The 25469-nt window shown below is 47.1% G+C and overlaps 1 protein-coding gene across 4 annotated transcripts in view; it reads right to left on the bottom strand.

The window, feature by feature from the left end:
- The window catches only part of CMTM7 (CKLF like MARVEL transmembrane domain containing 7), a 44502-nt gene that overhangs the window by 17956 nt on the left and 1077 nt on the right, over positions 1 to 25469 (bottom strand). The window lies entirely within an intron of this gene.

Below are 25469 nucleotides of genomic sequence, written 5' to 3'. Positions count from 1 at the left end.
TATGAGCACATATGTATTATTTTTCCTTTTTGAAGATTGGATTACATGCTATACAGTTTTATACTCTGCTTTGTAAAAAGATTAAGGATCTTATCATTTGTAGTCTCTCCTCACTCGGTTATTCTGCTTTAGAGCCGCAGCAAGCTGTGTATTTCACCTGTTTATTTTTGTTGTCACCTCCCGAACATGAGCCCCCGATGATGGGGGCTTTGCTCTGTTTTGCTCACTGTTGTTGCCCCAGAGCCAGGAACCCTGAATGGTGCGTGGGTTCTCCATAGTTATTTGTGGCTGGAATGAATGAATATAGTTTACGGTGCACCCCTGAGGCTTTCCACGTTCCAGGCACTGGGCAAGGCCACGCTCCTGCTGCCTCGTGCTGAGAGGGGGATAGAGAAAGGAAAAAGCATCGCCCTGGACAGGCCCTGCCTTTTACGCGCGGGAGGAGACCAGTACGTTTGCGGTTCTCCTGTGCATCTGAAACAACTGCGAGCTTTAACCCCAGAAGCAAGGGGTCACCAGGGAAGCTGTGCAAAATACACATGCACACGTTCAGGTGTGGATCAGGCCAGAGTGACGCGTTGACAAGCTGGCCACCCCAGCCGAGGCCACCGCTGGCCACTGCGTTCCTCATTGGAGATGGGTCAGCTGTGGGCACACGGGCAGGGCCCAGAGCGAATTCCCTGCTGTACTCCCAGGGCCCAGCACAGAGGAGGCCTTCAGTGCCGTGTGCAGAACTGCATTTGGGGTGAAACTGGATTCTCACCGGGACCCCGTAGTAAACATGGCCTGTGGGTGGACTGCAGCCTCTGCTCCGCAATCACGTCCCCTTGGCCCTCAGGTTACAGGAGGCAGCACTGGACGCAGGGGTTTGCTTTGGGGGCACAAGCAGGAGGGGGGCTGCCTTAGCAGGGGCCACCACAACAAGCAGATGGAGTGCCCAGCAATTGAGACACACCCTGAAATATTTATGGATGAGCCAAAACATAGTATAGGAGCTGCTTCACAATAATATGGGAGCAAGTGGGCATGAGGGGTCTCTGGGGGATGATGGAAATGTTCTAAAACTGGATTACGGTGATGGCTGCACAACCCTGTCAGTTTACTCAAAATCACGTAATAGTATGCTTAAAACGAGTAGCTTTTACAATATGTACATTATGCCTCAATAAAGCTGTTAAAAATAACATGGGAAGAGTAAGGGGATGAGGATGTATTTCAAGGGGCACTGGGCATGAATTGGTGACTGTTACAGCAGGTGATGAAGGTGACAGTACACCCTCTAAGGATGCGATGAGGAACTTCAGTTAACACATGGAAAGTCCTGGTGCTTCACCCCAAATAAGTATGCAATGAACCATGAAATAATATTAACAGTGAACTAACATGTGAGAGTTAATATTGAGCATGCGGGACTTCCCTGGTGGCGCAGTGGTTAAGAATCTGCCTGCCAATGCAGGGGACATGGGTTCGAGCCCTGGTCCGGGAAGATCCCACATGCCGCAGAGCAACTAAGCCCATGCATCACAATTACTGAGCCTGTGAGCCACAACTACTGAAGCCCGCGCGCCTAGAGCCCGTGCTCCGCAACAGGAGAAGCCACCGCAATGCGAAGCCCACGCACCGCAACGAAGACCCGACGTAGCCAAAAATTAATTAATTAAAAAAAAAACAAACTGAGCATGGGCTTGGGAGGCACTGCTGGGCTCAACACCAAATCGTCAAATATCTTTTAAAGTGCGTATTCTTTGACCCAGTAATGCCATCTCTAGTAAATTATCCTATTGAAACAGTGGTGGGTTTTTTTTTGTTTGTCTTCTAGTCTTGCAGAATCTTAGTTCCCCAACCAGGGACTGAACCCGGGCCTCGGCAGTGAAAGCGCTGAGTCCTTACCATTGCACCGCCAGGGAATTCCCCAGTGGTGGGTTTTCAATTGAGGAAACACAATATTAATTTAGGACAGGGGGAAACATAGAAAATACATTAAATGCTCTTTTTTAAGATTCTAAGATCAGGATAAAATCAGATGATGAGACCCCTGTGTGCAGCCAGGGTCCGACTCAGTAGGAGCCAGTGTTTCCCAGAGGTTCCCTGATGAATAATAAAAATAAAATAAAAGAGGGTGACTGACAAGAATCTTCTCCAGGACAGGGGGAGCAGGGGCAGGGTCCACAGCCCTTGCTGGGACATGAGCTTTTTACAAAGTGCTGAAATAATGATGATTATTCTCACGAATGGCTACTACTCATTAGGTACCTCCCACGTGCCCGGCACAGGGTTGTGCTATTATGACTCCCCTTCTACAGATGAGGAAACAGATGTGGAGAGGTGCCTGCCCCGGGCCATAGAGCTATTTGCACAGAGATGGGATTCAGTCTTTTCCATCTGGTTCCCAAATGCGGTTCTTAACCACAGTACCCTGCTTCCTGCCTCTTCTATGTGTTTTTTTTCCCCCAAGCTGTGGGACTGGGCAGATGACTTCATCAGCAAAGCTTGAACTGTAAAGCTTTCCCTGAAGACTCAACAGGCTGTGGTAGGAGACGGGACCGGACCGGACCGGGCTGCACAAGAAGCTTAAACTCTCTACAACCAGATATTCTGATTCCTTCGGCCTCAGCAGTGCCGGGTAAAGGGAACATCCGACCCCCCGTTAGCACACTGTGGCTGACTATGTTTTCCAAAAACGGCCACAGCAACATTTCCAGGCTCCTGTGCTCTTCCAGAACCTTGCTGCTCCCCACCAAGAAGCAGAATCCAACCGCTCCCCTTGAATCTGGGCAGCCTTGGCACCGCCTGGCATGTGGTGGGATTGACAGGGCAGGCCTCCCACAGCTGGGTTAGGGGCCCCGACATAGCTTCCCTGTGGCCCCCCCATATGCAGACGCATCCCTGGAACTCTCCCACCAGAGGTCACTTGGTGAGGTCACGGGTGGGCGTCTGGCCAAAACCCTAGCTAAGGGCTGGTCACCAGCCAGTGTCAACCACCACACGTGAGAAAGCTAGTCTTCAAGTCATTCCAGCCCCAGCTCTCGAGGTCTCCCAGATGCAGCCCAGTCATCCTGGAGCAAAGACAAGCCCTGTTCACTGCATCCTGCCCAAGCTCCTGACCCACAGACTCTGTGAGCGTAGTAAGTGGCTGTTTTACAGCTACTAACCTTGGGCGTGATTTGCTGTGCAAGCACAGCAGCTGGAGCAGGCGCTTAAACAAAAAAAAAGGTCCCGCTTGGTCTGTTTTGAAAGTTGCATATGCATTGTTCTGAGTTTCGTGTTTTGATTCTTTGCAAGGGGAAGTTGAGGTCCGCTCAGAGGGCAGTGGTGTGCCCAGGTGAGAGATCACATCTGCGTCTCGCACCTGGCACTCTGGCTTAGACACGTCCCCTCTGTGGAGATGCTCTTGGGGCAGCTCAGCTGGAAGGCAGCTGTCGCCTCCGAGAACGTTGTCACTGACTATTACATAACGAAGCCGCTGTAAAGAGGACGGCAGAGGATGGCTCGATAGATCCCCACCGCCATCCCACATCGCATCTGAGAGGATGCTTGTCCTGGATCGTCCTCGACGAGAGGCTCTGATGGGGCAAAAACTGCTGGGCCTGGAGGCTCCAGGTTCGATTGAGAAAAATGAAAAATACCAGTGACAGTCAGAGGCCACATCCTCGAGCTCTCGGTCTGGGCTTCCCTGCAGCCGTGGCATCTAAGAGGGAGAAGCAGGAGCCCAGGACAGCTGCCTTAGCATCCCCTCGGCCCACCCCGAGTGGCTCAGCTGGTGAGAACCACTTATTTATGCTTCCTGGTAAGATTTCACTTGAAAAGAAGATCCTCCTACCAAATACATCTACGTATTCATTTTCTTTAAATGCAGGGCGGCAACTGTCTACACAGTGCTGAGCACAGGCAGCTCCTTAAGTCTGGGGAGCGGGTACTGCCCACCATGAGCTCTGTGACAACGCCACCTCCCACCATGTCACGAGACTCAAGCTGCTAGGCTCCCAGAGGGTGACAGACACGTGGATAGTGCTGAACCCAGCTCAGATCAGACTAGAAACTAACCTCGAGACATGCAAGCCAGCCCGGGTCATGATTAGCAGGGTCAACCCCAGCTGACCTCCGTCATGTGAGCAACAAACACTCATTGTTGATGCCACCAAGATTTTATGACTGTTTGTCATGCAGCAAAAGCTAACCGATGCATCTGTTTTCAGAATTTCCCTGGTTTCCCATTCAGGCAACCCCCGTTTTTAAAGTGGAAAGAAGAATAAATTATTTTTTCAGTGATTATTTATTGAGTCCTAACCATGTTCCCAGCCCTGCTGAGGGACACAAGGCTACACTGGTTTCCACTTTGCCAAAGACAATCCTACGGAAACCTTGATGCAGAAGAAAGGGTTATGCCACTCAGTACTTTGGCCAGATCCTGGGGAAGTAAATATTTGAAGAAGCTGTGCGGCCGGCCCCAGCAGGAGGCCTGGTATCCAGCCCTGGGCACGTGCCAGAAGTAAGCGCCTGCTGAATTTGAGAATGTGGGTGTGGGACACCTTGATTAAAAACCCAGGCAGCATGATGCCAAATCAGTGCCAGCCTGGGGGAAAAAGAAATTAGTCTGGGCTAAAAAATGACAAAGCAAGTACCTAAGCACCATTAAAGGATTGTAAGCATGTGTCACTGATGGAAAACCACAGTGGTTAAGGATGCATGATTGTCGTCTGGTATCCTGTGAGGAGTGGAGAAGGACGCCTGAGTGTTGGCCAAAGGCCACCTCCAATCAGAACGAGTGAAGCTGAAGGAGAACAGTAAAGAACGGCCAGCAACCATGATAGGTCAAATAGTCACTTAACAAACACAATTACTAATGAGCCAGTTAACCTCGCTGGGCCTCAGTTTCCTCATCTTTAAAATGGGGATAGGGTTTCCCTGGTGGTGCAGTGGTTAAGAATCTGCCTGCCAATGCAGGGGACATGGGTTCGAGCCCCGGTCTGGGAAGATCCCACATGCCGCAGAGCGACTAAGCCTGTGCGCCGTGACTACTGAGCCTGCACTCTAGAGCCCGCAAGCCACACCTACTGAGTCTGTGTGCCACAACTACTGAAGCTTGTGCGCCTAGAGCCCTGCTCTGCAACAAGCCACTGCAATGAGAAGCCCGCGCACCACAAGAAAGAGTAGCCCCCGCTCACCCAACCAGAGAAAGCCTGCGCGCAGCAATGAAGACCCAACGCAGCCAGAAATAAATAAATTAATTAATTTTTAAAAAGTCCTTGCAGAGGTATTTTGGGAAGAATAAACAGGATGATGTTTAAGAAGCTCTTAGCACAGAGCAGCACTTAAATGGTGGTTCATCTAAGTGCAGCCAGTTGTCACCAGGAGATGAGCACAACGTAAGGACAGTTTAGACATCCATGCTGTCCAAAGGGCGAGGAGCCTCAGACCCAGACACAGGTACCTAAAAAGAAAATAGGGGACGAATGCCATCAGGGAGGTACCATTTGTGAGGAAGGATGCTGGAGGAGAGGAAGGCCAGGGACGTCCTCTGTGAAGAACGGGTGTGGCCCAGCATGGACCCACGGGAGGCAGGATCTGAACACACAGGGAAAGGAAAAGGAGGCTTCCAGCTGAGGGAACCTGGTGGGAAGGCGTAGGGTGGAAAAGCACGGGGCGTATTTGGGGACAGGTGAGTTGTTCTCCATTGTAAGCAAACCGCACATGTGCGCGACGGGAGCAAAGCTGGCAGGGGCGTGGGGGGCGTCTGATTCCAAGCTGAGGAAGTAGATATTCCGGGCAGGCAATGGGGAGCCAGTGAAGGTTACTGAGCAGGGAAGAACCACAACAGAACTGCAGGCTTGGAAAACGAATCTAGTGGAGCTGGGGGAGAAGGGGTGCGGGGTCAGTTAGGAGGAGGCTGTCCATCCTTGCAGGGGACAAGGAGCGGAAGCAGACATTCAGCCAGAGGAGTGGGCAGGGAAGGTGGGTGGCAGGGGGACGGCAGGCGGCACAGATGTTCCGGGGACCCTTGGGGGTGGCGTGGGGAGCAGCCCCCGCATCACAGCAGGCGGAGGCCAACAGGAAACTCCCCCTGCGAGCCCATTCGGGAGGGGGCTGCCTCGGATTCCTGACTGCTGACCACAGGCTCCAAATGAGCCGGCAGTCCCATCTGTCCAGACCTTGGCACAAAGCCACTCATGAAAGAAAAATGTGCCAGGCTCCCCCTCCTGCGGGCCACCAGTGCCCCCTCTCTTGCTCTCTGGCCCAATTCTAGAGAACAACTCCCCAGAGAGGACAAGACCATGGGGCTGGCATGGACACCTCGCCCCTGTCTTCTTCCCTCTCCAGCCACCATGTCCTCGGTTCAAGGGCACAGTTACTGTGACCTGCGCCCCTAGCTTCAGTGACATCACTCCCAAAAGCAGGCCCTTCTCTGATGCCTCGCTCTCCTTTGCTCTCTCACTTTCGAGTCACCTGTGTGCCCGGTGAAAACAAAGACTTTCCTTCAGAAAGTTCCCCACCCCCTTGACCTTCACTTACAAAATAACGGGTAAGGCTAGAACGTGGCCCCTCCCTACACTTCCCCTCACCAGGCCTGCAGGGTCACCCTGAGCCTCCTGGCTGCTGTAAAACCTGCCTGGTGGTAAGACACAGGGCCTTTCGGTCCCCACGGAGCAGCCCTGCCTCTGCCCTGGTCTAGATGCCTGTGGAGGAAGCAGGAAGGACAGAGACACGGACATAAAGTTCATCCTAAACAAAGCCCCCTCTCGTGCACCTGCTAAGAAGGAACCAGACCACTCAGATAAATGCAGCACAAATACACTGTCCCCAGGGCTGCACTGGGGCTGGGCACAGAGCAGGACCTCAGTAAGGTGAGACAAGTCACCTTGGATCTGGAATCAAATGCTTCTTTTTACATCCTGTTTCTGAATTGAGTTTCACTACATTATGCTGTTCTAACACGTGGGCAGAAGTGAGACACAGCTAAAGCCCAAAAGAGCAGCAACCACAGGAAGAGGAATGAGAGACAAGGATTCAGAACAACCCGCGCTGGCTTATCAGTATGTGAATGTCTCAAAGAGAAGGTCTGGAAGTGGGCTGGGTCATTAGTAAGCTGCTGGATCAACTCTTTCCAGGCTATCAAAACCCTCAACAAAATATTGGCATATTGAATCCAACAATCTATAAAAAAACATAAATGCTCAAGAATTAACTAAAGTTTGTCCCAGGAATGCACGGCTGGTTCAACATTTGAAAATCAATGTATGTACCGTATTAACAGACAGAAGAAGAAAACCCAAATACTCATATCAACTGATACAGAAAAAGCATTTGACAAAATTCAATATCCATTTATGATAAAAGCTTTCAGCAAACTAGGATAGCAGGGAACTTCCTTAACCTGATAAAAGGCATCTACGAAATAATCTAAAGCTAACAATGTACTTAGTAATGAGAGACTGCATGTTTCCCCCTAAAATAGGGAACAAGGATGTCCTCTCTCACCACGCTTATTCAACGTATTTCCCAAGGTTGCAGTAAGAAAAGGAAATAAAAGGCATGTAGATTGAAAAGGAAGAAACAAAACTTCTTTATTTGTAAACAACATGATTATTTATGTGGAAAATGCCAACAGAATCTACAGAAAAGGATTCTAGAACTAATAAATGGGTTTAGCAATGTCACAGGTTTCAAGATCAATACCACAATCAACTGAACCTGCAGATCTAACTGCCAACTGGTAGGAAATACTGGGGACTGAAGAACTTGTTAAGGACACTGCAGGGATGCACTCAGACGCATCTACTCAATGGGAGTGAACCACAGGAATGAATGAACAGCTTTATTCAAGAAATAAATTGTAATGAAAAAGAAGGAAGAGGAGGAAGCCGTAGATTAAAAGAGACTTGAGAGACACATGAACAAAATACAGTGTGTGGCTTTTATCTGGATCCTGATTTGAACAAACCAACTGTTTAAACACATACACACATAACTGGGGAAACCTGAACAGACTGGATATTTGATATTGCTTGTCTTTTAAGCTATGACAACAGTAATATAACAATATAATATAGTAATGGTGGTCACTATTAAAAAGTATACATACTGAAATATGGAATCTAGGATTAGCTTCAAGACAATCCATGGGATAGATGGGAGACAGACATAAAACAAGATTGACGGTGTGTTGATAATTGTTTTAGTTGGATGATGGATGCAGGGTCATTATAATATTCTCAATATTTTTACGTTGAAAATTCCCCATTATAAAAACTTTAAAAAGCAACGTACAGAGAACTGTGAGTAGACCCGAACCATGGAAATAATGCTGCGACCAGGGAAGGGTGGCAGCTGAACAGAGGTGTCAAGAAACTTTTTCCCAGTTTATCCCGTTTAGACTTTCAACGAAAGACCCAGATGAAACAGGTAGATTAACACCCTCACTGCTTGATTAATTCCCCCAGCAATTTTGATGAGGCAGTTGACAAGGGGGAGTTGATGGGGAAGCTGTCAAAGCCTAACAGAACCATGGCAAACTGATTTCTATGGCTGACAGCGCTTCCATACCTCACCACTACCAAAACGCCCATTCTGTGAACCAATCAAGAATTCTTCCAAACTCTACGCCTTTGCACAGGCCGTTCCCTCCTCCAGAACGCTCTTCCCGCCTTTACCTCCTGCCTCGCCATCATCCCACGCTCAAGTCTCAGCCTGGAGGCGCCTTTGCCGGCAAGGTCTGAGCACAGGCTGGGAGGACCCAGAGCACCCTCTGCCCCCTCCTGCAAAACCCTGGGTCCCTATGCTAATCACACGTCAAGGATTCAAAGACACCCCGTCTTTTCACACCATCCCTTCCCTCCAGCCGGAGGCGGAGCTACGCCTGCTGCTGGCCAGCCCAGACGGCACCTGTGGAGCAGTTGCCATTGCCTGCCACGTGCCAGCATCAAAACTTGCGAATGGATGTCAGCACGTGGAAGAAAATCCCAGAGGCCAGAGTGGAGCACTCTTCGAAGCCCTGGGAACCAGAGGTTGTGGCGCTGAGATGGTGAAACAGGCACATTTAGCATCATTTCCAGAAGCAGGAGTCAAAAGCCAGCTTACGAGCCCAGCACCAGTAGCTGTTAGTTCTTTCATGGATTCTTCTAAAGAATGCTGCACTGCTCACACTTTGGATGGCACAGAGGACCCGAGTATGCAAAGATATTTAAAAAGGATTTCTTTAAAAAGAGTCCTTAAAAAAAAAAAAGAAATTTAGAAGGGGGCCACTTTAGGAATATCTTAACCAATTTATTTTCCTTCATCAAGTTTCCTTTTTATGTATTCACAAGAATATATAAAATCTCCATTTAGTTAAGTCTAAAGGAACTCTTTCAAGGAGCATAAAATAAAATTTCTAAATGATAAGAGATTTGCATCCTCATATAGTTAACATTGGCTTCCTTTCCTAGCAGTGCCTAAAACAATGTGGCCTTGGAGGTGATGAAACACAACACCTGTATAGTGTCCAGATCTTCTGCCCAAGGGGAAAGGTCTGATCAGCCTTGTTCACCGCTGTCCCCCTCAACATCTGGCACAGGGCTGGGACAGAGGAAGCATCAAATAAATACCTGGTGCACTGACCTGAAGCAGAGCCTCTGCCCGACAAAGAGCCACGACTAGGACCACACGAAGGTTTATCACTCGAGCCAGAACTAGAAATCTGAAAGTGAGCTGGCTGCGTCAGGTCTTCTATTCTCTCAGCCTTTAATCCACTACAGCGATGCCATTGTTCAGTGTTTGCTGGTGTTGCTTTAAATTAGGAGCCCCGTCCTGACAGCTTGACAAACCAGCAGACACTTCTCTCATCCCTCAGCTCATCTCTGCTTGCTTTGGCGTTGGAACCCCGTTTTGCGTGTGTAAGTCAGTGGAAAGCTGTTGACCCAATTAAATAAAATTGAGCATCCAGCTTCTCCCCGCAGGCTCCTGCCTCCTGGCCTGCAGGCCTGAAGCGACTGCCCCGGGCCCTTCCACAGCTGGGCCACTCCCCTCTCCCTCATTATCCCTATTAATGACCATGATTAATAATTATCATTACTGGGTCTTCTGAGGAGGTCCACGTCTCTCAAGCACTTCACCCAAGCTGACTTTTCTGAAAGGAGTGCTGTTACCAGAGGCTTTGGCAAAGAAAATCTTTCATTTCATTCAAAAAAAAAAAAAAAAAAAGATTCTGCACGGACACAGAGAATAGACTGGTGGTTGCCAAGGGGGAGGGGGTCGGGGGTAAGGATGGAGAGGGAGGCTGGGGTTAGCAGATGCAAACTATTATACACAGAATGGATAAACAACAAGGTCCTACTGTATAGCACAGGGAACTATATTCAGTATCCTGTGATAAACCATAATGGAAAAGAATATTTTTTAAAAAGAACGTATATATATATATATATATATATATATATATATATATATATATATATATATATATATATGTATAATTGAATCATTCTGCTGTACAGCAGTAATTAACACAGCACTGTAAATCAACCACATTCAATAAAAAATAAATTTTAAAAAAAGCAAAAACAAACAAAAACGACAACAAGAAAAAAAGATCCTGAGTGCTTTCTAAATTCCAGGCACCCTGTGGTGAACCCAGACAGGACGGTCACTGCCCCTACGCAGGTTCAGGTCCTGGTAGAGAAGACCCACCACCAACAGGTAATGAAGGTGTGAGCAAGGGGATTTCAGCTAAAGAGGTGCTGGGAAGAAAGCAGAACTGGGCAACAGAACAGGGTGATGGGGGGGTGGCTGGGTGGAGTTGTGGGGGACTACTTTAGATGGGGGGGTCCTTCAGAGGCAGAACGGGGAAGCAGGCAGTCTCTAGACCTGGGATTGTTTCTGTTTCCTTATCTTTAAATAGGAAAAAAAGGGGAAAACCACACGGTCCAGTGGTTAGGACCCAGCGCTTTCACTGCCGAGGGCCCAGGTTTGATCTCTGGTCGGGGAACAAAGATCCTGTAAGCCGTGTGGCGTGGCCCAAAAAAAACAAAACAAAACCATAAATATGAAAAATACGGCCTTGGAGTCCTCTGCACACAGCTGACAGAAAAAAGAGTAGAGAATCCTGCCTCTTAAAAGCCTCAAACAGGAAGCAACAAATAACACTTCTACGCTCATTCCATGGGTGGGAACTAGCTGCATGGCTGCACAGCTGTCCACTAGAAACAAGCCTGCACCCTGGGAGAGGGAGCACAGGTTTTTGGTCAACAGCTAAATACTTCAGCTGAACTCTGTATCTGATGGCATAAATTACTGTGAACTAGGGTGCATGGCAAAAAAAAAAAAAAAAGAAAGGAAAATAACAGTAACTAAATGATAGAGGCTGTTGTGAGGAATCCCCCAAGCAATTTTAGCTGTTGTCCCAAGGATATTACCTTTTTTTTTTTTTTTTTGGTCAAGCCATGCGGCATGCAGGATCTTAGTTTCCCAACCAGGGATCGAACCTGTGCCCCCTGAAGTGGAAGCGTGGAATCTTAACCACTAGACCACCAGGGGAGTCCCCTAAGGATGTTACCTTTGAGCTAAGCCATTTTTGTTTTTTCTTTTTATTAACAGGACATGCAGTTAAGCTCAACTTGAGCTATTACCTCCAGATAGGAAGTCTGCAAAAGGGACTTTTGTGAAAACAAAAGCACTAAAAGGGAGATAAGTCACCATGATCCAAACACTTTTCTTTCCTTTCTTTCTCTTTTCCCTCTGCTGTAGCCACAAAACACGGAGAATCAGAGGGTCCCTCCAAACCAACTTCAATATCCAATGCTGGGGCTGCTCTGTCCTGGACTCTTCACAAATGTCAAAGTCACGAAAGATAAGAGAGACCTTTCCAGGTTGAAGAGATTACAGAGACACAACCACCGAAGGCAACATTAGACCAGAAAAAGGACGTTAGTGGGTCAACTGGTGAAACCCGAATAAGGCTGATAGATTAGACACGACAGCACTGGTGTCACTGATCTCCAGATGGAGGGAGCCATAATGCAGTTTGTAAGAGAAGGTCCTTCTTAGGAAATGCTCACTGAAGCACTGGGGACAAAAGGGCATCATGTCTGCAACTTACTCTCAAATGGTCCAGAGAAAAGTAATAACGTGTATATAAATTAAAAATGATTAAACAAATGTGGCAAAATGTTAACGACCGGAGAACCTGAGGGAAGGGTATGTGGGGAGTTCCTTGTGCTGTTCCTGCAAAGTTTCTGTATATCTGGAATTGTTTATAAATAAAAAGTTACAAAAGCATATATAGTTTAGAGACAAATCATTGGGCACTTCAACAAACATTTAAAACAGCAACTATTTCACAAGCAGTAAATTAAGCAGGGTTCACTCGACCATTTTAAGATGTATTTGAGCTGCAGTCTCTTATCTGTAAAGATTCTACTAGAATGCGGTAAAATTTATTTGGCATTCTAACAGTTTGCGGGAATTGGGGACACTTCATTTATTGTCTGTGGAAGGCCAGACAGCACATCTCTGGAACCCACTTTTCATCTTTTGCCTCCACCCTGCCATCTGAGAATGACTCTCATGCTCTCTCCCTTCAAGTCTGCTCTGTCTTTATGGTTCTGCTTTTCTCAGCAAAAATTCAAGGACCGCTTCTCTCTCTGAAGAAGCTATTAAGGAAAAAAATGTGCTGAAATAAAGAAGATGGAGGCGTAACTGCCAGCCAGAGCGGCAGAGGGTGGCCATCACCTCTCCAAAACTTCATGCTTCTAAAAGGACAAACTAGGGACTTCCCTGGTGGTTCAGCGGCTGAGGCTCCACACTCCCAATGCAGGGGGCCTGGGTTCGATCCCTGGTCGGGGAACTAGATCCCACACGCATGCCGCAACTAAAGATCCTATGTGCTGTAACTAAGACCCGGCACAGCCAAATAAATAAATATTAAAAATAAATAATCAATTAAAAGGACAAACTCTGAAAAGTCTGCCCACAACTGACAGCCTTTCATTGGTTTATTAGTGTCCTGTGGCTGCTGTTACAAGTTACCACAGAATTGGTGGCTTAGAACAACAGAAATGTATTCTTTCACAGTTCTGGAGACCAGAAGTCCAAAATCAGTATCACTGGGCTGCAATCAAGGAGTTGGCGGGGCTGAGCTCTCTCTGGAGACTTCAGGAGGGTGTGTTCCTTACTTCTCCCAGCTTCCACGGCTGCTCTGGCCGTCCTGGCTCATGGCTGCATCACTCAAGCTCTGCCCCACCTTCACATCACCATCGCCTTCCCCACAACCCTGCTGTTGAGTCTCTTATAAAAACACTTGTCGTGGGATGTAGGGCCCACCCAGAAAATCTAGATAATCATTTAAAGACCCTTAACGTGATTAAATCTGGAAAGACCCTTGTTCCAAATAAGGTAACATTCACAGCTCCCTGGGTTTAGGACGGGGATATAAATTTGAGGGGAGGGGGACCAGATGACCCACTACATCTGGAAATCAATTTTTTATCCCTAAATGACACTAAGACAATTATATGTTGAAATGGTGATCACAGCGCTAAATACAGGCATATCTTGTTTTACTGCATTTTGCTTTATTGCATTTTTTACAATAGCACTGGCGTCACTGACCTCCTGGAGTATCTATTGGTGCCTGCAGCATTTGCTCATGTCATGTCTGTGTCACACTTTGGTAATCCTTGCAGTATTTCAAACTTTTTCATTATTATTATATTTGTTATAGTGATCTGTGATCAGTGATCAGTGATGTTACTATCGCAATTCTTTCAGGGCACCACAAACCATGCCCGTGAAAGACGGTGAGCCTGGGAGTTTCCTGGTGGCGCAGAGGTTAAGAATCCGCCTGCCAATGCAGGGGACATAGATTCAAGCCCCGGTCCGGGAAGATCCCACATGCCGTGGAGCAACTGAGCCCGTGCGCCACAACTACTGAGCCTGCATGCCACAACTACCAAAGCCTGTACACCTAGAGCCCGTGCTCTGCAACAAGAGAAGCCGCCACAATGAGAAGCCCACGCACCACAACGAAGAGTAGCCCCCGCTCGCCACACCAGAGAAAGCCCGCACGCAGCAACGAAGACCCAACACAGCCAAAAATAGATAAATAATAATAATAAAAAAAAGATGGTGAGCTTAACCAGTAAGTGTTGTGGGGTTTTGTTTGTTTGCTGGGGGTTTTTTTGGCCGCACCCCACAGCATGTGGGATTTTAGTTTCCCGACCAGGATTGACCCCATGCCCCCTGCAGCAGAAACGTGGAGACTTAACCACTGGACCACCAGGGAAGTCCCTGTTGTGTGTGTTCTGACTGCTCCACTGACCAGCTGTTCCCCATCTCTCTCCCTCTTCTCTAGTGTCCCTATTCTCTGAGACACAACAGTATTAAAATTAGGCCAATTAATAACCCTACAACGACCTCTAAGTGTTCAAGTGAAAGGAAGACTCACATGTCTCTCAGTTTAAATCAAAAGCTAGAAATGATTAAACTTAGTGAGCAAGGCATGTCGAAAGCCCCAACAGGCTGAAAGCTCGGCCTCTTGTGCCAAGCAGCCAAGCTGTGAATGCAAAGGAAAAGTTCTTGGAGGAAATTAAAAGTGCTCCTCCAGTGAATACACGAATGATAAGAAAGCAAAACAGACTTAATGCTGATATACAGGAAGTTTTAGGGGCCTGGTTAGAGGATCAAACCAGCCTCAACATTCCCTTAAGTCAAAACCTAATCCAGATCCAGGTCCTAACTCTCTTCAATTCTATGAAGGCTGAGTGAGATGAGGAAGCTGCAGAAGAAAAGTCTGAAACGAGCAGAGGTTGGTTCATGAGGTTTAAGGAAAGAAGCTGTGTCCATAACATCAAAGTGCAAGGTGAAGCAGCAAGTGCTGATGTAGAAGCTGCAGCAAGTTATGGAAAAGATCTAACTAAGATAATTCACGAAGGTGGCTACGCTAAACCACAGATTTTCAATGCAGACAAAACAACCTTCTATTGGAAGAAGATGCCATCCAGGACTTTCATAGCTGGAGAGAAGTCAATGCCTGGCTTCAAAGCTTCAAAGGACAGGCTGATTTTCTTGTTTGGGGCTACTGCAACGTTAAGTTGAAGCCAATACTCACTTACATTCCGAAAATCCTGGGCCCTTAAGAACTATGCTAAATCTACCCTGCCTATGCTCTCTAAATGGAACAACAAAGCCTGGATGACAGCACATCTGTTTACAACATGGTTTACTGAACACGTTAAGCCCACTGGTAAGACCTATTGCTCAGAAAAAAAGATTCCTTTCAAAATATGACCACTCGTTGACAAGGCACGTGGTCGCCCAACATCTCTGACGGAGATGTACGAAGTGAATGTTGTTTTTAAGCCTGCTAACACAACATTCTGCAGCCTGTGGATCAAGGAGTCATTTTGACTTCAAGTCTTATTATTTAAGAAATACATTTTGTTAAGACTATATAGCTGCCATAGATAGGAATTCCTCTGATGGATCTGGGCAAAGTCAACTGAAAACCTCTGCAAAGGATTCACCATTCTAGCTGCCATGAAGAACATTCATGATTCATGGGAGGAGGTCAAAATAGCAACATTAACAGGAGTTTGAAAGAAGTTGATTCCAGCCCTCATGGATGACCTTGAGGGGTTCAAGACTTCAGTGGAGGAAGTCACTGCAGATGTGGTGGAAACAGCAAGAGAACTAGAATCAGACGTGAAGCCTGAAGATGGGACTGAATTGCTGCATCTCCTGATAAAACTAGAACAGAACAGAGGTCACTTCTTATGGATGAGCAAAAAAGTTGTTTCTTAAGATGGAATCTGCTCCTGGTGAAGATGCTATAAAGCGTGTTGAAATGACAACGAAGGATTTAGAATATTACAAAAACTTGGGTTGATAAAGCGGCAGCAGGGTTTGAGAAGATTGACTCCAATTTTGAAAGAAGTTCTCCACTGGGTCAAATGCTATCAAACAGCACTGCAGGCCGCAGAGAAATCATTTGCGAAAGGAAGAGTCGATCTATGCGGCAAACTTCAGTTGTCCTATTTTAAGAAATTGCCACAGCAGCCCCGACCTCCAGCATTCACCACCCTGATCAGTCAGCAGCCATCAAACACCAAGGCCAGACCCTCCACCAGCCAAAAGATTATGACTCGCTAACGGCTAGAGGAGCATCTCTGTGGTGCACCTCACTCTCCAGAGCTCCCTGCAGGATCAGGCTGAGGCGAGACTTCTCAAACCCATCTGTCTAGTCCTCCTCTTGCCCTTGACTGCTGCCCTCACTCAAGGACCAGATGCACAAGAATGCCCGTCTCTAGATCTCCTTTTAGGGAAGCTGACTTCAACACTCCCTGTGATGGATGTTGGGAAATTCTAAGAAAAATGCTGGTCACGCAGGTCTTCTTGTTCCCTAGACTTTTCTGGTTCTTAACATCTTAAATAAAGTTCAGTGGGAGTCTAGAGCAGTGGAACTCTGAACCCTGAACACGAAGTAGAGTCTCTCAATGGCAATGAATGTGGAAGACCCCTGAAACCCTCTGGGAGAAGATCACAGGAGATGTGTGAGAATCTAAATTACAGGACAGATGAACAAATTTCCAAGAGCAGGCAACATCTGGTCCAGGAATTCTACTTTTAGGAGTTTCTCCTTCTGATTACCTTGTACACACACAGAACTATGATATGTACAAGGGTATCCACAACAGCACTACGACATAACAAAAGATGGGAAATAACCTAAATGCCTGTTGAGAGGGGACTGATTAAATAAATTATGGTACATCTATTCTCTGGAACACAACGCAGCTGTTAAGGAAAATGAGGAGAATGAGAATACACTGAACACGTACGGAATTATCCCCAAGATGGAAAGAAGATGGACAAACACACAAACACACACACACACATCAAAACATAAAATAACTCCTGAAGGATATACAAGAAACCAGTATCACTGGTAGCCTCCAGGAAGGGAAAGCAAGAATTGGAGGACTTTTTGAACTTTTAAAATCTTGATCATGTGAATGTTATCTGTTCAAAAAAACCAAATACAATTTTAACAACTGTACAACCATAATTACTGTTTGCATCAGGATTTTATTTTTTAGAGTGGCTCTGGGAAGTGACCCTGGAGGACAGTGGGACCACTGGGCGGTAGAGGCCGTTCTAACATGTCTAGTAGTTGCACAGAAGGTATTTAAATTCCCCACACGGTTTCCTCATCTGTAAAGTGGAAGTACTGACACCTCTGAGGGATGTTGTAATGACGAGTGAGTTCTTGCATTTAAAGCATTCAGCATAATGCCAAGAGCAAGAACTCAGCCAAAAGATTTACTCCACAGGAATTCAATGACATGTGACCCCAGCCCAGATAAAAACTTGTATAACTGTTATTGTAAAAATGGCCACTGTACCTCCTGTCTCCTGCACAGCTGTTGCCCCATGTTTTCTTGCTAAGGAGCAGCCGTGAGACCACCGGATTTGATGCAGGAGGCCCGGGCTTCTGTGGGTGTGTGAGATGTCTACGGCTGCATAACACATTATCCCAAGTTGGTAGCTTAAAACAGTACTCACTTATCATCTCACAGTTCCCACCAGTCAGGAGCCCTGGCAAGAGACTTCTGCTCAAGGCTGCAGTGTAGGTGGTGGCCAGACTGGGGTTTCATCTGAGGCTTGGGGTCCTCACCCAAGCTCATATGCTACTGCAGCTATAGGAATGAGGTCCCTGTTTTCTGGCTGGCTGTCAGCAGAGGGCTGTTCTCAGCTTCTAGACAGAACCTACAGATGCTCGCCACGTGCTCCTCTGCCAGGCCATCTCCCAGCAAGGCAGTTTACTTCTCCAGGGCCAGCCGGAGCATCTCTCCTTTGGGAAGAAACCAGTACAGCAGGTCCCCTATGTACGAACCTTCAAGTTGCGAACTTTCAAAGATGCGAACGTGTGTTCGCAAGTCCAATCACGTAAGTTAGTTCACATGTCTGGCGTACACGTGCGTGCATCCTCTACAAGTGGTTGTGCTTTTGTGTACTTTACTATACAGTACTGTAGAGAGTACAGTAGTACAGTATCTTTAATTCAAGCCCAGGATACCCACAGAGATTCACAATGCAGGAAATGGCAAGGGGATTTTCTTTATTTGAGGAGGCACTGTTAGTTTTTGAAGCACAGGACCTGAACATAGAATGGTACATAAAGGTTGCAGCGGCCATTCAAAATGCAATCCAGTGCTACCGTGTCATCCATGACGAGACAAAAGGAGCTACTAGCAGTGATAGCTACTACTATCACTGGATCATTTTTCAAGAGGGTAGATAGAATTGAATCCAGCAAGGAACCAGAACCTGTGCCATCAATGTCAGGCGTGAGTGAAACTGCAGCTTGCCCTCCTCCTATTGGTGACGATCCCTCAGCTCTACCATCTCCCACCTCCTCTCCCTCCTCCAGTCAGTAACTCTTCTTGCCTGTTCACCTGATGCCAGCCCCTGTATACCAGCTCTTGTACTGTACTACTGTACTTTTCAAGGTACTGGACTGTAAGATTAAAAATGTTTTCTTTGTTTTTTGTGTTTGTTTTTTATGTATTATTTGTGTGAAAAGTATTATAAACCTATTACATTATAGTACTATATAGCCGACTGTGTTAGTTGGGTACCTAGGCTAACTTTGTTGGACTTACGAACAAACTGGACTTACGAACGCACTTTCGGAATGGAATTCGTTCATATGTGGGGGACTTAACTGTACCTCTTTTGAGGGCTGTCACCTGATTAGATCAGGCCTACCTGGAGATAATGTCCTTTTGATCAACTCAGAATCATGTGATTTAGAACCTTAATTACATCTGCAGCATCCCTTCACCTTGGCATATGACATAACCATGGGAATGACATCCCATCATCTTTGCTATTTCTTACTGGTTAGAACAAGTCACAGGTCCTGCCCACACTCAAGAGGATGGAATTACATAAGGTTGTGACTCATTGGGGGTCCCCCTAGGGTGTGTCTGCCACAGTGGGCTAGCCTGGGAGCCTGTCTGCCATACACAGACAGACAGACAGACAGCACACCATTGGGGGAAGGGTTGGGCCTTGGCCACACCTAGGCTCAAATGCTGGCTCCAGAATTTAATGGAATTTTTGAAACTTGGGCAAGTTACAAACCCTCTCAGCCTTCATTCAACCAACAGAAAGGGAAAATAAATAATAGTCATTAAGGGTTAAACAAAGGGAAACTGCATGTAAAATTGCCTGACATAATGAAGCAGACACCCGAACCTTAGTTCTCCTCTCAGGAGGAACTTAGGACTTAAACACAAAGATGATACTAATGGCTTCCTCTTAAGCCTTCCAGCAGCCCAGAGAGTAACATGTGAAACGCTTTATAAAATACGACGCCCACTGTCTGGCCTATACCCCAGTGAGGGGTTTTCCCCACTCTGGCTGAGTTCATCTCTGGCAAAAGGTGAAACTGTCATTAGTACCTGCTGTCACATCTCAGAGCACCTCCTTTTAGCTCTGCTACCGTCTGCCCACCAATGAGGAGACAAATGGATAAGTTATGGTCCGACCAACTACCATGTGTAGTTATCACAGCATCCTTTTCAAATAAGGTTTAATCACATGGAAAAATTCTCATGGCATATTGATAATAAAAAAAATAACCCCAAATTGTCCTTTTATGAGCTCAAGATTTGGACTCAAACTGCTTCGCTATTTATGGCTTTGTGACTTTGGGCAAGTTACCTAATTTCTCTGTGTTTCCTCATCTGTAAGGTGCAGATAATGATCGGACCTACCTATCATGAGGATTAAATGAGGTCACACATGTAAAACACCTAGCCCAGTGGCTGTCACCTAACAGGAACTCAATGTGTGATAGATGCTATTACAATTAGTTAAGTATCACTTTCATCATTGGAGAGGAAAAGTTTAAAAAAGACTTCTTTATAAACAATATTAGCATTGTTGCCACCTCCTTAGGGGAATAAAGAAAACCTAAGAGGAAGAAGTGAGTAAAGAGATATGGAGGGTCATGCTATATTTAATCGCTCCCTCTGCCTTCCAGAAGGTCCAATTTACTCTGTACCCGAAAGCCTTTAATTTCTCCCCCCTCCTTCTCATTCCCTTCTGAATTCCCTTCACTTTCTCCATCTCTAAAAAATGAAAATGACACCCTCTTTACTCTTAAATTTCACAGCAACCCCTTCCGTGAGTAATGTGTGGCAATCATTTTATAGACAATTTCTCTTTCTCTATCAATCAATCTATCCTTCTATTTATGTAAAGTAAAAGGCTGTTCAAGGGAAAGGAAGAGCCTTGTCACTGCCGCTGCGAAGTAAAACACAAACCAGGTGAAAGGCTTTCTCAGCAGGACGCTGAGAAGCTTCACGGTGCTGATTTCCGCCAGGGAGCAGGACAGGGCTGCGCTGGGGAGAGGCCCTGTTCTCCTTGCCAGCCCTCATCTCTCAGGAAGACCCGGGGCTGGAGGACCAGCCGCCAGCACCAGGCCCTGAGCCAGGCCACAGATGCCAGGAGTTGCTAAGGACCCCAGAGAGGAATGCCCGGGAGTGAGCAGTGGGCAAAGGAACTGCTGAGCCAAACTGGTGACAAAGAAGGAGAGCATCTGGCAGGCGGCGGGTCAGAGGGAGGCTCCCAGGCAGCAGGCCTGGGGCAGCACCTCGGGCAGATGGCAGGGGGAGGAAACAGATGGACAGCCAGGGGCCCGGGCAGGAAGCGCCAGCACTGAGAGTGGGGGATGAGGGATGGGAGGAAGGGAGCAGAGAGAAGGCCTTCCCTGGTACAGAACTGAAATCAATGCACTGACCCACACAGGGAGGCCTCGCAATGTCCTGGAGGGTCTCCAGGACGCACTGTAATACCAGAAACCCTGTGCAACTCTGTCCAGACTCATGCGGGACCATGCACCAGCCCCATCCCCACCCTGGTCCCCCAGCCTCATGGACCCTCAGCTGCTGTTTGCATCAGGACCATCTTCTCTGGCCAGTGGTTCCCAATCGGGGGTGGAGGGGACAGGCAGTTATTTGGGGTGCCCTGGAGGGGAATTCTTGCCAGCAGTTAGGAAATCCACATACTCTGCAGCCTGAATAAATAATGCCTCATACCCGCGTGGTACTATCATCCTTCCGGTGTACGTGGCTATTATCATAGCTTAAATACAAGTGCCTTTAAAAGTGTTTGATGATGGGCTTCCCTGGTGGCGCAGTGGTTGAGAGTCCGCCTGCCGATGCAGGGGACACGGGTTCGTGCCCCGGTCTGGGAAGATCCCACATGCCGTGGAGCGGCTGGGCCCGTGAGCCATGGCCGCTGAGCCTGCGAGTCTGGAGCCTGTGCTCCGCAACGGGAGAGGCCACAACAGTGAGAGGCCCGCGTACCACAAAAAAAAAAAAAAGTGTTTGATGAAAAGAAAGGCTGCAGTAGACGTTATACAGTTCTCATTTCATACTGGACATACAGAAGATGATTTCTCCAAGACCCCTTGCTTTTGGAAAGGACATGCGGCTGCTTCTGACCAATGGTATCACCTTTGAGCCAAAGAATAAAAGAGAACCTGTAAGATCCTTATGTGCTTATTATCTTCTTTGATTTCAGTTGAAGAAGGCATGTGTCATAGAAGGTGTCCCAAAGTCACAGTGGTGACTCCATCAGCCTTGCACCATGTGACTTGTGAAAAAGATATATTTTCACACCAGCAACCAATGACTGATATAAACTCTGAAGAAATAAATCTTTTCTTATTAACCTCTAAAAAAATAAAATAAAAGCATTACGAAATTTCCCAGTCCACCCATGTCACTGTTCCTTTTCCAAACCATCAGACACCAAAAATACTACTATGACTTAAAATGTTACTACTATCACATTTGGCTATAAAGGAACAACCACTGATTTCTAGATGTTAACAAGTCTAGACAGTTGTTTAATGCCAGCATGCCCAGCAGGGCAAGAGGCGCTCCATTCCTCTCTCTGTGAAAGGTGAGGGCCATTTATCCCTGGGAAGTATTTACGGCTTTGCACACCAAAACTTCTCTACAGGGGAGTTCATCACTGTCTTGTTCGTGAATGGGCAGAACTGGAAGCTTCTTGAGCCACAAAAAGGGGGAGGGGGCTGGTCACACAGATTAAGGGACATTTGTGACTGGCTATAAAAACGCTACTGAAAACCTAATTGCAAACAAATCTTAAGTGACACGAGAAATCATTCATCACGTATTAAGCAAAAAAAGCATTTTACAAACTGTAGAGTATCACCCTTCTTTTGTAAAACCAAAACAAAACCAACAACCACAAATTATCTCTCTCCTATGAAATAGTAGAAAATCTTACTTTAAATATCAATCTTGGGGGAGAGGGAGTGGGAGACTCTAGTTTCTTCCCTGTGTTTCTCAAAGTTTCTACAATGAGCAAGTATTACTTCTGTTATTGGGAATAAAGCCCATAACTTATTTTTATTTGTTTGACCATTGATGGACAGCAGTTTCTTGTTCTTGGATCGGGATTGGGTTGGGGTCAAAGACTCTAGACAGTGAGGTTCTTTGCTGCCCTTAACTCTGCAGCTTCCAGGAAACAGGGCATGGGAGTGCAGGCTGCATTTGGGAACCAAATGATCTGAAACAGAACACGGAGGGGTGGGCCATTCTGGGCTATGCTAGCTCATTCTCCACTCACAGGTCTATTCACGGTTATATCGGAGGCTGCGATCCTCCAAAGTCTAACTCCATTTGGAATCCCGGCTGTGAATGTCCAAGGGAAGACCATACTTGCTCCGACCTCCTAGAAGGTCTTTAGGATGCTCTCTCTGGCCAGAAAACTCAGGCACTCTCCCCCGACTCACACACCCACTTAGGCTCCTTCAATCGTATTTCTGACAATTCACCTCTTTAGAATCAAAAATAAGTACTTGCAGTGCCTTCGTTCTATACTGAAATGAATAAGATGCATCCTGAATATGAGCCTAATCCCTGTGACAACCAAACAAAGCTTCCACAAAGTTCCAAAATGACCCCTAGGGGGCTGTACAGCCCCAGGTTGAGAACCATCACTTCAATGGTGGGTTGATATCGACATGATTACTTCTGGGATAGTCTCAGAATAAGGACCATATCCTCAGCACTATCTGGCAGACCCTAGATGGTCTAGTCTTGGAATACTTCTCCAGACTCACCCACATCACTCCCAGCCTTGCTCCTTCCCTCCAACCATTATCACTACTCCTTCCTCCAGCCTCAGAGCCATTGTCTGTGCTCTTCCTGCTTTTGGTAACACTGTTCCCTCATCCTTCAAATATCCTTTCCTCAGAGAAGCCCATCCTTACCTCCCAGACAGGGAAGACCCCCTAGTTAATTCTCTATGACACTGAGGACCTCTCTTTCATAGCTTTTGTCCCAGTTTATATTTTATATTTAAAATCATTTGATTAATACTTTCCCTATTACAGTATAAAGAGAACAGGAGCTGACCTGTCTGGTTTACTCTGCTTTCCACACTGCCCTAGCATATAGTAGGTGCTCAATATTTACTAAGTAAAGGAACCTTCTTGGAATTCCCCGGTGGTCCAGTGGTTAGGACTCCATGCTCTCACTGCAAGGGCCTGGATTCAATACCTGGTCGAGGAACTAAGATCCCACAAGCCCCGTGGTGCAGCCAAAAAATAAAAATAAAATAAAGGAACCTCCTGGAAGGTTAAATTTCCATCTTTACTGCTTATGAAACTACACACTGATTCTCCTTCCCTATTACGGTTCTGCAAATGTCCCAGTCACTGCCGAAAGGATCTATCTTGTTAACGGCTGTATTCCACATGCCTCGCTTGCACAGAGGTAAGAAGAGAGCAGATGCTCAAGAAGTGAGAGAAGCCTCTTTCTACGTGTCAGGGTGGGAAGGGGAAGAACTGCCCAATACTGGCCCATGTCTCGCCCTACCTCCTTCCTTTCCACCACCCCAGCATCACCCAGCTCTGACTTACGCACACTGAATAAGGAGAGGCCAACGGGGCACGCCCAGCCCGACACACCAACATTTATCTCTCAAGATTCAACTCAAATGTCACCTTCGTCTTCCCTCCCTCCTTCCTCCCTTATGTGGTCAACCACAGAGCTTTCATCTCCCCAACCAGGGAGTTTGGGGACTTGTGTGTCTCCTCAGAACCAAAGATTCCTTGAGGGCAAGGGCTTTGTCAAATCCATCTGTTTCTGCAGAAATGGAGATGAACACGGCACTCACAAATGTCTGCTGAACAAACAAACTGACGAGGAGTGCTGGTGGAGCCCTGAGCAAGGCCCTCTGGATCCCTGCAGCTCAGGCCCCTCAGGGATCCAGGTGATGCCAGGAGACCCGGCTCCAGCTTACACTCTGTGAAGTTCCAGATGGACATTCCTTCCTCGAGTAGTGGACTTGGGGAGACTCCCAGAAAAGAGGAGAAGGAGGAGGATGGGGAAGAGATGGACAAGGGGCCCACGCAGAGAGTCCTAAGTGGTCTCGCTGTTGTAATATGACCATCCAGCAAGGGCAACTTCATTCCCAGGGGCTCTGCTCAAACCAGCCTGCAGCCACACGGCAGTCCCCAGGGAAGGAAGATGTGAGAGTCTCTGTGCACAAAGAGAAGCAATCCTCCAAGTCTTTGTTCTCTTTGGAACAAGCGGCCCATCAGTGTCACCTGCAACTTGGCACAAGAGCCTGATGTAAGAGGCTAGCTTAGGAGCTTAGAGTGAAACGGAGGTTTCTCTTCTCCATAATCTTTGTCCATTAAACTCATGGACCGAAACGGAGGATCTGACCGTGATTTTTCTCCACCAAACTCATCATTCAGCTCTTGATAACATTTTCCAATGCTCAGTTAAGGCCTGACCCACTCCCACCCATTTTTTTTTTAAGGAGGGGGAGGTAGGCTGGTCCCCTCTATTTGGCTGATCAGATCTCTTAGCCTGAACCCCAAAAATGCCTTGCTCAAAACCAACACAGCTCAGCATGATTTTTTTTGTTAGTAACTAAAATGCCTCTACTTCCTAATTTTTAGTCCATCTAGAAGCTCTTCTTTGAGAAAAGGGAACTAAGTCCCTCTTTCCTTCAGGTCTGGCCCAAGCAGGAAACCAGAGCCCCCTCTACACACACTCAGCACCCAGAGTAACAGAGCTGTGGATGCCTGGGTAGCCCTCACCCCGTGTCCAGGCCTGGGGCTGGCCCACCCTGGTAGGCCCTGCCTCTGGATCTGTGACCTTGCGTCTAACCCACATTCCTTCCTTCAACCCCCCTTTCAAAACTACCACTTCCCCCTCACCATTCTGGCTGCAAACATGACAAGGAGTGGAGTCACAAAGAGCCCAGCCCAGTTTCAAAACTTACCGAACAAACGGGAAAGGTGTTTAAAATTTTAAAATTGTAAGGAAGAAAAACATGGGAAGGCAGAGAAGAGTGGGGAACAGGAGAACAGGCCGGGCAAGGTCTGCGCTGCTGGAGGTCCCTGCAGCGCCGGTGGCACTCGGCGCCCAGGCCTTCGT

This window comes from Stenella coeruleoalba (genome assembly GCF_951394435.1).
Source record: "Stenella coeruleoalba genome assembly, chromosome: 10".
Taxonomy (NCBI): Eukaryota; Metazoa; Chordata; class Mammalia; order Artiodactyla; family Delphinidae; genus Stenella; species Stenella coeruleoalba.
The sequence above is the reverse complement of the archived record's forward strand: the minus strand, read 5'-3'. Positions and strand labels throughout refer to the sequence as shown.